This window comes from Hetaerina americana, unplaced genomic scaffold, assembly GCF_022747635.1.
Source record: "Hetaerina americana unplaced genomic scaffold, ioHetAmer1.1.p SCAF_9, whole genome shotgun sequence".
NCBI classification, from domain to species: Eukaryota; Metazoa; Arthropoda; class Insecta; order Odonata; family Calopterygidae; genus Hetaerina; species Hetaerina americana.
The window spans coordinates 8,304,355-8,320,695 of record NW_027287538.1 but is presented as its reverse complement, the minus strand read 5'-3'; the positions used below and the strand labels follow the sequence as shown (position 1 = coordinate 8,320,695).

At 39.0% G+C, this 16,341-nt stretch overlaps 1 long non-coding RNA gene across 1 annotated transcript in view; it reads right to left on the bottom strand.

Annotated features, from left to right (window-relative positions):
• LOC139698977 (uncharacterized) overlaps positions 1–16,341 on the bottom strand; it is a 639,213-nt gene that overhangs the window by 415,837 nt on the left and 207,035 nt on the right. Inside the window, exon 2 of the long non-coding RNA XR_011703037.1 lies at positions 12,087–12,161. This is a non-coding gene — a long non-coding RNA (uncharacterized lncRNA). The remainder of the gene's footprint in view (positions 1–12,086; positions 12,162–16,341) is intronic.

Sequence of the window (16,341 nt, the reverse complement as noted above, 5' to 3'; positions counted from 1 at the left end):
TTGTATCCATGACGATGGGAAAATGCTGCGAGGGGGCATGGAGGGAGAAGGGGAGAGAGAGAGAGGTTTGGATTTTGGAAATGGAAAGGGGAGACGGATTCCTTTAGGGGGAGGTAGGTACGGGAGGTATGACAGCCCCCTCCACCCCCTCTACTGGGCGGGGTAGAAGGTCGGAGGGGGCGAGGGGTGCGGAGTGGGTGGGTGGAGAGTCGAATTGGAATCGACAAAGCCGGGAGCAAGAGAGCTTTTAGAGGAATCCCAGGCCCCTCTCGCTCCATCGGTTGAACCGCGCGCTGCTGGGATGTGGAACGTTGAAGCTAAGATTGAATCTTTATTGGTAATTTCGAATGAGATTGCTAGAGCGTCGCTCTTCGAGGAGTAAACACGTCAGGTCTTTGCGGTTTTCTTTAATTGAAATAGGTTCGCTGAAATGCGATGCGATCCGTTCGATATTAGTTATGGCGGGTGGGTGCACTCATTGGTGCGGAGGACGGCGGATTCTGGAGTTCTAAAACACGTGGCGTTGCTATTTATCGAGCCAGTAGGTGGGTAGAACTTAAGTGTATTCTGGCTAAGGAAATAAAAAAACCGTAGGATAAAAAATAGTGAAAGAGAAATCATAGGAATACTCTTCTAACGAGCTCCAGTCCTTAACCCATATATTGCAAAAAGTGCCAATTATATTGGAAAATGTTCAAATCCTAAAAGAGCTTAGACCTTAGACATATTTGAGGTATGTAGCTCTCATTTGAAAATGTATTGCAACTGTCAGGCAACAGACAGTATTATTTGATTGATATACTCAACGCTGTTAATATATTTTAAAAATATAATAATAAGCCAAAGAGTGGCCGCGTTTCAGTTCAGCTGTTCAAAATTTTATGGTCGTAATTATACATCTACATCTACTTAATACCCCGCAAGCCGCCGCAAGGGCGTGTGGTGGGGGGTGTTAGGACACCACCCGTAATTTAGAAAAGAAAAAGAAAAAGAAAAAAAACCGCATGCAATAACCACAAAATCATATATCCAAAAAAAAAACATGGCATACATTCATGCATGAACACTTATACCCCACACACATGCAGACAATCAATCTACATCTTACATACACATGCACCTGAAAGTATACCTAACAGCTTTGCAGTGTTTAACTTTGCTCCGACTTGTAAATTCAATGTTTTCAATATTTCTAAAGTGACTTCGGTTTCTTACTATTATGATTTCTTATTGTTCGGGGAAAGAATGAGTATTTGTATCTATCTCCCTTAGTTTATCTTTGTGGTCTGATCTACCTAAGTAGTGTGGGGCCATTATAATTCCTTCAGTGTCATAGTTAAACTCGTTTGTTCTGAACCTTTCTAAAAGTCTAAGCCTCGCTTGTTCTCTCCACACTTCAAGTGGTTCCCAGCCTAAATCCCCTAAGAGACCTGTCACACTTGTGTTCTTATCATAACAATTTTTAACGAATCTAGCGGATTTTCTCTGGACTTTATCTAATTCTTTTTGCCAAATTTTCTCCCACGGATCCCAAATACTTGCGGCATATTCCAAATGGGGTCTAACTAGAGCAAAATAACACCTCTCTTTAACTTTTTCATTACATTTCCCCACCACTCGTTATATGAAGCCAAGTTTCTTTAAAGCTCATCCGCATATTGTCCTGATATGTGCTCCCCATGAAAGGCGTGGTGTTAGAACAACCCCTAAATATTTAACTTGATTTGCCGTAGTCAATACTGCACCCTCTATTATGTAGTTTATATCCTGTTCCTCGCTTCCTTTGTTCCGAAATTTCAAAACTGCGCATTTATCTATATTAAGTGTTAATCCCCATTTATTGCACAGGCTGTAGAGTCCCTGTACTCAGTACCCCAAATATAGGCTGTAGAGTCCCTGTACTCAGCGTTCAACTCGTCTTTGATTTGCGCGGGCGTATAGCATATGAAAAAATAATTAAAAACAATTCAATTCTCAACTTATTACTATTCAACCAAAAACCTCACAACGACTCACTTAAACAATTGTCCATCAGCTGAAGGTCCAAAAAGGCTTAAATTTTGTTGAGTACCTGTCAACGCATGCGCAAACGCACTCCTTAACCAGAGTTGAAGAGCGCTGCCATCTTCACGTTGAGGTGGAAAAACTATCAAACTACCATCGTAAGTGCAACTATATTTGATGTGTATGCTAGGTAATTTATCAAAATCATATTTGTCAAAAGAGAGCTACTTGTCCAGAAGCTATCTTATTAAGTTAATCTCCAAATTTCTGTATAACCGACTCAAATAAGCCGTAGAATTATGGATGAAACTTAGTCAATAATATAAATTTAATGGCAAAATTAACATCATATTAAGTTCGCAGTATACTATTTTAAAGCAACTGGTTAGAATACAAAGTACTGGTTTAAAGATAAACATTTTTATTGCTGCGTGATCCTGCTGTTTGAAGCGAATGTTCATCTCTGCCTCATCCGCCACTTTCGTCATATTTCAAAAGTAATTCGACCCAATTATTTGTTTCCTGCACCGCACAACTATTATATATTATGGAGTATCCAATTTTTATGACTTTATTCAAATCGCATCCTCTAAATTCCAATGATCCCCATCTCCAACTGGATGCAACTCCCACAGATTCACGATTCAGTGTCACTTACATTCATTCTTCGTTAAATAAATTTAAGTTTAAACTTCACTTTTGACATATCTTTATGCATATCAAAAACATTGCAATAGCTTTTTACCATTCATTAATAATATTTTTTTTCGTAGACCTCTGACATCTTAACTTTTATGAAATTCCTTCTGTTAGCAAATAAATAAAATTACTAAATGAAATATCTCAATTGATTTATCAAGACACGATTTAGCAAGACAAGCATTCCAATATGTAAACATCATAATTCAGTTTCGTCGCTATCAAACGTTTTTACCCGTGGTAATGAACGCGTTTCGTTCTTATAAGTGAATTTTAATATTTTACTTAGTATTTTCATCATCTCTCATTATATAATTCTCTTATAACATTTATAGATTAACATATTGAAACATAATATTCTAATTTATTGCATATTTATTGTTTAATCTTTAGCTATTCAATTTGATGTGTCTCAACAAGCACTGATTAAAATAATAAAAAAACGATTTCATCTTTTACTGGGGCGATATTAAGATTATACTTGTATAGTCCCTTCTTTCGCCTGACCCATGAACATAACATTGAGTACAATGTCTCCCAAATACCCATGCCGTAGTTAGGGAAAAACTCACATAGGCAAACTCGTGACAAAACGTCGAAATAAAACGGAATCCCATGGAAACGCCACACGATTATGTGAACCGAAAGAGTGAAGACGTCGGAGAGGAAAATAAAATATCACTACTGATCACGTTGACGACATTGGTTCCCTTGGAAATATCTAATTCATCCTACATCCCAATGGTGATAAACATTTGAGTGCCTAAGGTACCTCAATCTATTGCCAAACGCCTGTTTAAGAATATGAGATTTCTTACCAATGAGTTTTTCCTCCGATATCATTCCTACTCGATCAGTATTTTTGTCAGTAAGAGAAGAAGGATTTTTTCTACCAAGGACGTTTTCCTTTCTCACTTTATTTTTATGCTAAAGCGAGGCCCTCATCATAGCTCTCCAAAACACTTTGCTTCTTTGAACAGCTTCCTCCATCTCTCTTTGAGTCACCCTCCCCCCCCCCCCTCACTCCCTTCCCAACACTCACCACTGCACAAGAAAATGTCCTGCGGGAAACAATTGGCATTTAATGTTTACTCGAGGCAAAATGTCCGATAATTTCAAGTATTTAAGACGGTTTCAGTGAAGAAGTTGAAGAGGATTGTGAGGTGAGGAGAACCTTTCGCGGCCGGGGAGATTATTGGGTGGGTTATTCGTGGAGTGTAGTGTATCGTGCAGACTAGGACAAATGTCTGAAGGGGAGGAGGTTGGATGAAATGGGGCGAAGGGTCAGGGAGGACGAATAGCGGTCGGGAGGTTTTGAGAGGACTAAGGCTGAGGTTTGAGGATGACCGTTTAGCCTTTATTAATGGCGCAGGACTAGAAATCCCGAGGTGAGACGCTGGGGAATATGTAGAGCCCTCCAAAGCATCGCATGCAGCAGGATATCGTATATGATTATCCTCAATCTCCCAAGAGTGAGCCTCATTTCGTTTTGGGTACTCGATGATAACAGCAAGAATACGAAGCCCACTTAACAAGTAAGGGTCGTTTGGTCATTAAAAAAATTAATTCGTTTCGTGGAAACGAAGAAGAAAAGAAGCTTTAGTTTCAAAAAAACTTACTTCACATTATACATAATCGCAGTTCACTTCCAAGCACTTTTCGTAAACGCTGCACTAGGTTCTCTAATCCGTCAGAATTTAGAAGTCGGCCGCCTGGGAATTGTACCGAGAATTATCACATGTGTGTAAAACAATATTCGGCATGAAATTTTAACTTTTAAAATTTTAACCATTTTGAAGTGTAAAAATTAGTCGCCTTGACCGTGACTCGAACCCTGAACCCGCGATGTCCGGTCGAGTGCTGTAGTCAGTTTAGCTTCCTTCGCTTACATACGTTTTACACTTCGAAAATGTTGCATTGTAATGCGCATTAGCGGATGACTCGGTTAAAAGTTCCTGTGGTAGCCATCTTCCGCAGTTTATCAGAATATTCAGCATAGTCGAAACTCCGTAATTTCCAAATATAACATACACAAAGAAATAATGTATTAAACTTGTAAATTTTATTCATGGTCAGATATCTTTTCACCTCTGCGTTATGTTTAGGATAGGTATGAAAATTCACGACACATATATCATATTTTTAACGGGATATCTGTCTCCGAGTAAAGTATTCCACCTAAGTTTTCATTCAAAATGTAAACCCGAAGATATACATTGAAACGGTTACGATAATTAACCTGTATCTTTAGCTCTTCTATAAAAAATGATGCGAGCATCTGGCCCAGGAACCTCATGTCAAGAAAGTACCTCTCAATATCCGAGAGGTAATATTATTTGCATTATACACTTTGAAATCTGGAGAGACGTTCTTAAACTTTTGCACATCTTCGGAGAGTGCCGAAGAAGAACACCTGAAAAGAATAAATAACCCATGTCGTGCATTATTTTATACTTTATCACCCCATTTTCCTGCTTCACTCTCATATTGCCTAAAATCCTTTTATATTCTTCACTCATCCCATTTTAACTAATATGCTTCTATTTATCACCATCTTCAATGCCCCCATCATTTGTATCTTCTTCGGATTTCCAAAGTCATCTCCTTCTCTCTCTTTGACCATATTTCGTTTTTCCGACTCCATACTAAATTACTATTCTTCCTTTCTTTCTCTTAACCACGTCCCACAATGCTGTTGCTAGTATTCTCGCAAATCAACTATCAAATATTTAATAGTTACAAACATTTATGTCAACCTATTTAACTGTAAAAGTTACTCTAAAAAACTCTTAAGAAAAATATTAATTTCGTTGAAACAGTTTATATCTTCTTATTTAACTTAAATTTCCAGTTGAAGATAAATAATAATTGTTATCATAGGAGACAAGTAGGAGTCTAATATAATAGCATGAGACTACATGCAATGGCCCCAATCTCTTGTTTTACGAGCTCATTAAGTTTTACAATCCACGTACTTAGAGTTAATCAACTCCCAAAATAATTACATGCCAACCGTCAGCTCTGAATTCATAGTATCAACTTAATGGTTTCCGCTCCCAGTCTATTGCCTTGACACACTTTGAACCTAATCAATTATTTTCCTAGGATACTTGCCGTTCTCATGTGCGTATGCCATTTGCTGTCTTACATAATGTACGCATTCTTCTACCCATTCCCCAGCCCCTGTTTTTGTATTCCCATATTTTCGTATGTTTCAAAAATATGACGATTATACATAATACCATTTTACTCCCAAAAAAAGCTCCGATCCTTCAAATGATCCGGGTACACTTTTTGAAATTAAATTCTTTAACTGTTATGAAGAAAGATGTCTTTTCCTCAAGATTAATCAGATGAGGCGTAATACTTCAGTTAGTGTCGTGAAATCTATTTACATCTCGAGTATGTAAACGACGAAAGAAAACAGAACGGAGGGACTAATTTCAATGTTCCTTCCTCTCTCTGGGTGTTCTTGTCATGACATTGGCACCACGCGTACGTAAACCTCTCATTCCTAAACTTATTTCGCACCAAAGTGGTATTTTTACACTTTTTCCACCCCTTCAATGATGACTCGTCCTAGACGCATCAGGTAAAATTAAACTCCAGATCCTATAACACTCACATTCTACTCCTTTGCCCGTTTGCGGAATAGGACCTAAATCGTACTCTCGAATTCTTATGGCCAAACTCCTTCATAAAAGCAACGACCTATCTCCTTAAAGAACCCATTCCATTTTCAGTTAACCCTGTTAGAGTTCGGTATGGATATTCGGTATATCGTGTATTCTAACGACGACGCTCGTCTTCATTGCCCGTTTCCCTTTTTCTATCAAGATATCTCTTGGATCTTTCCTCATCCACACTTAATAAGCTCTCTCGCCCTATTTCTGTTTAATGTGGGGGAATTAAAGGGTTGAAATTAGTGTTTTTGAGGAGTAGCGTCAGTGAAGTTGTCAGTGGTGTAGGTGGGTTTAGGATTAATTTTTTTTTTAAATTCTCATCTGTTAACTTCTTGTTATGTAATTTTGTTTAATGAATATAATTTACATGCATATGTAAATGATGATGATGGTTGGGGCTTTAAAAGCCCCAAAATTTCTGATTTTAAAAGGACGCCTCGGTAGCTTAAGTGGCTAAAGCACTCGACCGGATATTGAGGGATCTGGGTTCGAGTCCCAGTCAAGGCGAATGATTTTTACGCTCTGAAATTGTTGCATTGAAGTGATTGTTTTGTTGAGAAATGAGCATTTTTATATAAGTTCTTTGTGCCCGGCATTTCACTTCGTACTTATTTCTTCTCATTAATTTAGGATTTCCCATGTCTCCTTTCTTAGTTCTCCCCAAGCTTTTTTATCTAGTTTGAGTGTGCGGAACATTCCACAAAGTCTGTTCCTTTAGCTCATAATTTGTCAAAATTCCCTGCAAAGTATTTTTAACATTTCTGTCACACTCTCCATCCTCCTAAATAAATATTTATGAGCAGAAATTGTTAACTCTGATTATATATAGTACCTTGCAGTTATGATACCATCTGAGCGCATTGAAACAGAATCGAAGTCAGATCAATGCTTAATATATTAATAATTTTTTAACACTATAGAGAAACTTCTGAATCTAATAAAATTCAGACGAGTAATATTAATAACAAAATCTCTAATGCCACTTCTTTTTCTTCAAAATTATTTTCATAGTTCACATTTTTCAGCTTTGAAATCCGCTGATTCTTAAGTTTATTGATCTATACAATTCATTTTAAGTGATACGAGAGGGAATGAATTAACATGAAATGTATTTTGAAACAAGACTTCATTATTAGGTAGGCATATGTACACTTTTTTTACACAGTTAATGACATCTCCCTTCGTTCATTCGTTTTATGACATAAAAACATTCGATTTTTATTGAAGTGTCTTTATTTCACATTTCGGAGTGGGCAATCTAATAAATTCCCCCAATCACGATAAGGGAGGAATGACCGAGAGAGACAGAGAGAAAGGGAATTTTATTTACCATAATTCTTTTTGGTCGTGAAATACATACAAATGGCCTGTTTTAATGAATGGAAAGCCGCGTCTTGCTTGACTCTCACGCAATAATATACGCAAATGATTGGGGAAATACATGAAGTGTGAGAGTTTGTAAATTGATGGATAAGTTGGCCCTCTCGTTTAATCACCATAAAATATTGAAAACCCCTAACTGGTAGTGCTAATGAGTTCGAATCGGAAGAAGATTATAATCCCCTATATGGTAAGCATCGGAATCATTCGTGAACTCAAGGTTGGATATTTCATTTTATGATCTGAAAATACAAGTGAGATGAAAAAAATGGCGAATACAGAGGAGGATGTTCAAAGTAAAAATTAAAATTTTCATGGCACTAATGTTTCCGTATTGTTAATCAGTAGAATTTCTCTTCATCTTTCGATCTTTCAGTCTTCAACGCGTATATTGGCATTGATGGCAGCAGTTTTGCAGGTGATCCATTCGGCATCTTCAGGTCGAAAACATCTCATCGAAGGGCGTCTTTATGTAGGATTAACCGCGATCTATCTGCTTCCTGATTAACTCTTTCTCGAATGACTCTCTTCAAAGCACTTTATAAGAAGGTATCCGTCTTTCCTATTGATGTTTTGGAGCGATTTTGGAGCGATATACATATATATACATATATATACATATATATATATATATATATATATATATATATATATATATATATATATATATAAACACAGATGTAGATTTTTAGAATATAGAGACACAAAGAAACGACGCTCACAATTTGTTATTTGACGTTTCGACAGCACGGCTGTCGTCTTCAGAATGGCGTTCTCGGGGAAGAGCGGAGAGGATGTGCGGGGCAGAGGTGGCGGAAGGAGAGGTAAAGGGACCAATAGGAAATGAACAAGGGGGTGGGGGGGATATGTAGGCAGCCATATGATGCATTCAGTGGGCTTGATTCAGCCCGGGCGGTTTGAATGATTGGGCCACCCAGATATGCGCCATCTCGCGGGTTCTCACCTCTATTATACTCGCAGATTTGGGAAGGATTTCAATCACCGAAACGGAGAAGCAGTCGTCAAAAGATCGATTGTGGGAAGCGGTGTGAGTAGGGATGGGATAATTAAGAAAGGTGGGAGATTTGGTGGAATATCGGTGGTTATTCATGCGGAGGGAGAGTGCGGTCGTGCATTCGCCCACGTAGAAGGCAGGGCAGAAGTTACAGGAGAGGCGATATATAATATTTTTTGAGGTACAGGTGGCGAGTGGTTGGGAGTTGGTACTGATTGAGGGGGAGAATCTTAAAAGATGACAGCATTTGCAGCGTGGGCGGTTGCATGGTGCGGATAGGGGTGGGGGAGAGACGTGGGTGCTTGAAGTTGGATTTGTGGACTTGAAGATGTCTCGCAAGTTCGACGGGCGTTTAAACGAAACAGAGGGACAGTGTGGGAATAAAAGTGATGTGGACTGAGTGTTATTGATAATTGGGAAGAGGTCACGGATTAGATGTTTAATTTTGTGTATTCCGGGGAAGCAAGTGGTGATAAGATTAGGGCATTTTGGGCGGTTTGGTTTGGGGAGGGGAGTGTATTGGGTTGACGGTTTGAGGATTTTACTATTTAGTAGTTTTTCAGGGTAGCCACATTTTCTGACCGGAGGGTCCCGGGTTCGATTCCCGGGCGAGGCACTCTGGGTACTGGCAGCTCCACCCAAGTGATTTTTCGGGTAACAGGTCTTCCTGGGAAACCATAACCCGCACAGGGAAATGAACTGCCCCCCCTAAACTGATGTGTGAATTTCACACGCCGCAAAGGGCTTAGTACTAGGTGAATTCTACCATTACCTGCTAAACCGACCTTCGGGTTGATTACTATATACATACTATACACACACATTTATTTACACACACACACACACACACACATACATATATATATATATATATATATATATATATATATATATATATATATATATATATATATATGTGTGTATATATATGTATATATATATATATATATATATATATATATACATACATATACACATATACATATATATATATATATATATATATATATATATATATATATATATATATATATATATATATGTATATGTGTATATGTATGTGTATATATATATATATATATATATATATATATATATATATTAGAAAAAGGCTCAGCTAAACATTAAAATAGGAGGGCAAAAACTAGAGCAGGTAGAACAGTTTACGTATCTCGGTAGTGTTTTGGGCCAACACGGTCAAAGTAGTAGGGACGTAAGGAGAAGAATTGCGCTAGGCAAAGAGGCTTCCACGAGGAGGGAGCTGATGACAGGGACGTTGAGTATGGATATTAAGAAAATACTCGTAAAAACTTTGATATGGAGCGTAGCTATGTACGGCGCGGAAACGTGGTCATTGAAGCAGGAGGATAGACGTAGACTGGAGGCTTTTGAAATGTGGGTGTGGAGAAGATGGAGAAGGTAACATTGATAGAGAAGAAAACAAATGATGAAGTATGGTGGGCGAAGAGAGGGGTTTGTTGGGAGAAATCCTATGGAGGCAGGAAAAGTGGATGAAGGGGGTGTTGACCGGCAGTGGGATGTTGAAGAGTGTGATTGAGGGGAGAATGTTGGGCAAAAGAGGAAAGGGAAGGAACAGGATAGGGATGTTGGACGGGATGGAGGGAGGAAGAAAGTACTCAGAGATGAAGAGGGACCTGATATAGAGTAGGATGATGGATTTTGTGTTTTCTAAGGGGTCATAAAATGTTTGTTTGGTAGTTGTGTCCATCCAAAAACCTACCTTAACCGGTAGATTACCTTAAAATAAAATATATATATATATATATATATATATATATATATATATATATATATATATATATATATATATCTATAAGAGAAGTGGGCGGTACTATTCCCGGCATAGGTATAGCAGGAGTCGGTAATACCTTTGAGCTGAAATATTTACAGCGCGAATGACTACTAGTGACCAAGACAGAATAGACCCGAATTACTGCAATCCAATAATATTACCGCTAGAATTGACTTACGTGAGGGTGAAATAGAAGGTTCACTCCATTCTGATTGGCCAAGGGGGTGGGCGGGTAACTTATGCCGGCAGGGTAAGCGCCGCCTCTCGTTTGGACGCGAATTATCCATCTCTCTGAGAGACGGACTGGCCAAGGGTTTCGCGAAAACGATGAGCAAGCGTGGGAAGGGAGAGTGGGAGGGGAGCGGCGTCAAATGTATTTAAAGGAATTTGAGCTTTGGGGGTGAGGGGGAATGCCTTGGAGAGTGTTCCGCATCGTTCGGGAGGAGGGATCTGAGGAATGAAAGGAATCGCGATTGGGCAGGAATAGGTTTGGCGGGAAGGAGGAGGTGGAAGAGGACGCTCACGCTACGGTGGTGGATGGGACCATTCACAATCAATGGACCGGCTAAGCCCCGTCCAGAAAGGTTGGAGACTCGAAGTCTCCTCTCCAACGAGCGTAATTTCACCAGGGCGAAATGAGTATCTCGAGCACACAAAATATGTAATTATAGGCGTAAATGTTCACGAGAACTGAAACTCGGAGCAAGAACTACTGCAAAAGAACTTGATCGCGTTTGCTATAAACCCTATCCAAGGTTATTTGCAGGTATCACACACCGTTTATTATAAATTCAAGTTTATCAAACTTACAGGCTTTAAACTTTCCTTCACTCATTTCAATTAATCAGAGAAAGGTTCGCGATTCAACGTCCTCTCCTCAAAGATAATCACAGTATTAAACGTGAAGGTCAGATTAATGAATGAGGGTTCATTTCATCTAGTAATAAACCCTTTAAAGTATAAAAGCTCAGATATCATAGTAATTAAGAGGGGTCAACTCCTTTCCCTATGCCACTTGTGGTTTCCGTACTATATCAAATACCCTAAAAATCTCACAGCTCGGGTGAAACTGAGGGCGCTCAGGGGCGTCATTAGAACAGTATCCTGGCCTTCGAGTCAGTATTTCAGCTCTAAACTCACTGGGCCATTACGTCATCCGACATGAAAGATACCGCGCTCATATATTCATTCATAATTTTATAAAATATACTTTATAATCTGTATTTTTTTTTTTGAAAGCAATATTCTGCATATTAACGAGTTGAGGGTCCAATGGCTACAGAAGATCTGGAGAAAATTACTGGTAACGGTCGCTGAGAATACACTGTACCCTCGATCCCGTATATATTTTCGTTAAGTATTTTGAAAGGTTTCGTGAGTAACGAAAGTTTAAAAGTAACGCCATTCATAAAATACACGTCAAACTATGGAGATGAAAACACTGTGAAGATGCGATAATGGAGAGACAAAAGAAGATATAAATAACACTTACAAGTTCTGGACTTCGCTTTTGATCCGAGGTCGTCTTCACTTTAGCACACGGCTGATGAATCAAAGGAGCACTTATCTGAAAGAAGAAAAAATCGCATACATTTTCAAAATCGAATATGCAGAAACGTTATTTTAACGTTCCGCAACTGTTGTATACTCTTTATCACAATGCAACGTAAGGACGAAGTGCACGGGATATTATGATTGCGAGGACTTTAAAAGGAAGAGATGAAAATCTGTAAAACGGGCTCTGTTTGAGTTGCAACTATTTGAGAGACACCAATCCTTAAATCTCTCCATCTTGGGCAGCTAAATATTTCTAACTTAATCATTACGAGTTACATTCTAAATTCTCCTGATGTTATTTTTGATGAGCTGGCAAAAGTCCGAACTTTTGCCATTTCTCAGCATTATTTTCCTGCAAATGCAAACGTATTTCAATCTCTATTTCAAGATTCAACGGCAACCGAGAATGTTTCTGCATGGAAGGCCTTTTGCCCACTGGAAAAACTCTCAGTTTCACTTAATGGCCAGACAAATAAAATGTATTTTACCGCATTATTATGCATGCATCATATCTGTCGCCTCGGTGACGACTCCGTCTAACATTTGCAAATATTTGGCGGTTTGATGTAATTCAAGCACATTTAAGAAATATTATTTTATAAAGACGTAATATTCAACGATAGTCACCTTAAATAAATATGCAAAGAAAATACTTGTAGAAATATTAATAAGGAGCAATAGCTTCTTACGGTTCGGAATATTTGTCGGGGAGGCAAAAGAATAAGCTATGATTGGAGACTTCTGTGGTAAGTTGGGGAGAACGGAAAAAGTAAAATGAATTGAATTAAAAACAAAAGGTTTTGTGCGCAGTAGAGGAACAAAGAACGTGCTGAGAGACATTCAAAGAAGACAAGGCAAGTGCTTGCGGAATGTTTAATAGGTAACTAAATTCTAAAATAATAGGAGTGTGAATGTTGGGTGGAAAAACAAGAATGAGGCAAGGAAAAGAATACGAATTGAAAGCGGCAGAAAGTATACAGCGTTTAAGGATTCGTCATATTCACAGTTGCTTTAGGAATATTCATGCAATGCCAATGCAATGGCTTCGGAGTACAGCAGAAAAAGGCTACTGTGCCTAGCAAATTTCTGTTCAAAAATTTACCATTTTTGACAAATGTTTATCGTAACTATTAAGGTATGCCAAGAACAGTGCCAATCTCATCATTCTACCAAGGAAATACAGGGAGATGTTTCTTTTCTTTTCTACTCATTCCATATCCTGGCGGTATTCATATATATATGACGAGTTAGTCATAATAATATGCCTATTTATAATTTAAGGTGATTTACACAACTTCTCTAAGAATTTTTTTAATTAAAAAAGCAATGAATATAAACGCTTGCAGTTGTTCTCCAAAATTATTATTGAACTTATTTTGTGCGCTAGTTGTAGCCGATACTTTATAGAATTCCATTATAATGAAATACACTTACAATACTTGGTGTCTCCACAGAAGGGGCCCACTAGTTCTGATGACTCTAGTGTAGTGAAACTAGGCGGCATTAAAAATCTATTAAGTGAAAACTATGCCACTTCCCTTTCATTATTGACCTTATAACATTTCTTTAAATGATGCGTTAGAATATGTCTGCGCATTAAAGGTTCAATTCTTAAAGATAGAGGTTATGCTGGCTTTTTACTTGTCCTGGAAAATCATTTCTTGTGAAATCGAGTTGCTAAATACGTGCTTCGGAAGCGGCGCGCCATTCGTACAGCTAGCTCTTTGAGAACCGGTATATTCTCCGGTTTAAAGGATATGTTTGTCTCGATGCAAAGGATCTACTTGTTCATCCTTTGAAGTCGCAGAGTAATTTATTAATATGCAACTTAAAAAGGGATCTTCACTTGGTTTGCTCAGATCCGCAGCAAAGACCCTTTAGGAAAATTTCAAAATCATTCACTTTTTTGCGTGCTGTCAGTTTACTACACAAATATTACACCCCTTGGCCGAGTAAACAGTTGAAATGCATCCCAGGAAGAAGCGAAGGTGTTTTTGGATATTACTGGGAGTATTCACATTGCAATGTTATTTGAAATTTAGCTATCTATCTAGCAGATGGAAATTGTTATTTTTTTGTTTTCTCGTTAATTTTATTTTCCCTAGGATCTCATCAATAAATGTGCCCCTTCCGAATTTTATATTTTTCCCTAAATTTTCTCTCTTTTCATGAGAATATTTTGATATCTCCTGTAAGCCACTGAGGTCCGTTAATTGCATATACATTGTTTCTTAGGAATATCCGTTGTCATCATTTCTATTAGTTACATCAAAGAGTTTTTATTAACACACTTTAGCTTTTCTACGGGAGTATCTACTCGCATTTGTTCTGAAATCTTTTAAACAGTCGGCCACATGTCGAAAAATTGAAGAAATAAAATGCAGTCATTAACATCAATGGAAAAGATGATGGACTAGTAGGTAGAGGGCTTAGCTACTAATTTGTAGTCCCGCTCGCCACCCGGTTGACGCCTCTGGGAACTCTCAGCTTCACACAAGCTGTGTGTTTTTTTCGACTACCAGATCTTCTTCAGAAACTAAATTGGATAGAGGGAGGGGAACAGGCCAACCTACCCCAATAAATGTGTGAAATCCATACATTGTATAGGGTTTAGTATTATATGATCTCTATTCTCACCTATCATTCCCAAACTCGTGTATAAGTGTGACAGTCGAGGTCTGAACTAAGAAAGAAGCCGACAGTACATTCGAATTGTTGTTATTAAAAATTAGTATATAACTATCTTTTCACCTAGGGTTACCCTGGAGACTAATCTTAAAAATGAATAATACCCGCAACATCTAATATGTTAAATTTCTTGTACATCGTCTCCTTTTGGTGCATCATAAAAATTATTGGGATGACAAAATTGAATGGGGAACTTTTACCCCAAACACCCTTCCCGCAAAATTAAGAAACCGCGCGCGTCTGAATGAAATAGTAATTTCAAATCACCCCAAATTTCCATCAGAGAAGGGCTAAAAGCATTTCTCGATTTCGTCCGAGAACGCGTGGGAGAAATTTCACACGCTATTTAACATCCCACACACGACTGACTACCTCCTTGGCGAAACTCTTTTCAATCTTTCTGCTTTCCTCTCTCTCTCTCTCACCTCGCCGCTCGCCACCTCCCCATGGAAGGGGGGGGGAGTTTTAAGGGATCTTCCTACCCCCCCATCCTACCGGAACCCCTAAAGCACGCTCTCCCTTATCACACCCACCCCCTACAGGTCTCCGCCCCCGGAACACTCAAAACCCATGGGGCATCTCTCTCTCCAATCTCCTTCCGGCCGTCGAAGAAGGAACCTCGCCCTTATTCACCCCCACACACACCCTAGCCCTAGCTGCCCCGAAAACCCTTTGACGTGGAAGTGTCTCTAATTCCCTCTCCTCCACCCTTGCCCCCTTAGCTCCCACGCATCCCCCGCAACGCACACGCCTCCCCCTTCCTCATTCCCCCCACTCCCTGCTCCCTTAACCCTTCACCCCCTCCCCATAATCCCACTATACCCTTTTCCCACCACTCTTCCCCTCGGGGTCCCCTGCTTATCCCGCAGGATCCGGCCATGAAAATTGAATTAACAGCCCCTCGGTCTCACGGACGGGAGAGGGAGGGTGTCTCGGGAGGTCCCCACACAACATCCTACGCCGACCCCACACCACGTACGTATTTGGCCTCGTCCTTTTATTTCCCCCTTGTGCCACCACCACTCAACCCTACCAAGATTCCGACACGCCCCCCTCCCCCACATTTCTCTTAAGAGGAGAGACAACACCCTTAAAGGTTCCGCACCTTGTATTGGACTTCCCAAAACCACACTAAAGATAGTCCGAGACTTGTTAGAAGAAAGGTTTTTTTTTGGTAAGACTCGTTCAAAAGGTGGTAGACAGTCATAGGTTGTAAAGGAGTACGTCGGGTCTTTAAAAATATGTGCATTACTGAGTAAAATTATTTTGCCCATGTGTAAGCAATTTCGTGGATACTGTTAAATGTCAAGAAAACTTAATCTTTGAGCTCGGTGAGTAAAGGGTATTTTTCACGTCGTTTGATTTTTGGTGTCAAAAAATGTTTTAGAAGACAATAATCTAAATTATTATTAACACTTATTCACTGGTCACGATGATTTTTTCATGGGTCCTAACCTTATGCTTCGTTACATTTTTAAGCCGATACAACAATAAATAAATAC